This window comes from Danio aesculapii, chromosome 16, assembly GCF_903798145.1.
Source record: "Danio aesculapii chromosome 16, fDanAes4.1, whole genome shotgun sequence".
NCBI lineage: Eukaryota > Metazoa > Chordata > Actinopteri > Cypriniformes > Danionidae > Danio > Danio aesculapii.
Window position 1 is genome coordinate 46182207 of NC_079450.1, and position 741 is coordinate 46182947.

Genomic DNA, 741 nt, shown 5'->3' on the forward strand with positions numbered 1-741 from the left:
TGTTATTAGTCAGTCAGTCAGTAAGTCAGTTGACAGTGGCCTTTTTTGGATTTACATGAGAAAAGCAGGAATGAATGGCACTCGCAAGAGAAATTTGAAATAAATTTGAGAAGAAGCGTACACAGCGGCTTCTGGTGGATTTGCGAAAACAAAAAAAATGCAAAAAAACGTAGCTCCTTGGACATATTTGGTGCTCTCCACATATATATTTAGCGTTACGTTTTCAGAATGAGGCTGGGTTGGTTTTTATGGTGCTGACGTGATGAAAGTGAATGAAAACTCAGAAAACGCAGAAAGGCCAACTGACCCAGCCTGGACTCGAACCAGCATCCTTTGTGCTGTGAGGTGTCAGTGCTAACCACTGTGTCACCGTTTCATCCTAAAAAAAGTGCTTCACAGATTTGCATATTATCCTAGGGCCCATGCTAATCTTCTCTGTATCAATACAATTTTAGTATGTGCCGCCGTAGTGAGCACAGTAGTGATAGTTGGAGTATTGGTTTTATTGTTGCTATTAATATTATTGTTGGTGTTAACAATAATAATAAGTAGTTTTCCCTTAATAATAAAGTTAATAATAAATTAAATAATAAAACTTAATAATAAAGTTTTCCATAATACTTTTATTGAGGATTGTTATAATTTTGATGTCATAAGTTGTCACCTTGACAATTTTACTTCATGCTTCACAATATAGGTTGAAAAACTATATAATAAAATTTTTAGATAATTATAATAACA

The 741-nt window shown here is 34.1% G+C and overlaps 1 pseudogene; it reads right to left on the reverse strand.

The window, feature by feature from the left end:
* Nucleotides 1-381: 381 nt before the first annotated feature.
* On the reverse strand, nt 382-475 carry LOC130244009 (U6 spliceosomal RNA; annotated as a pseudogene).
* Between the last annotated feature and the right edge of the window lie 266 nt (nt 476-741).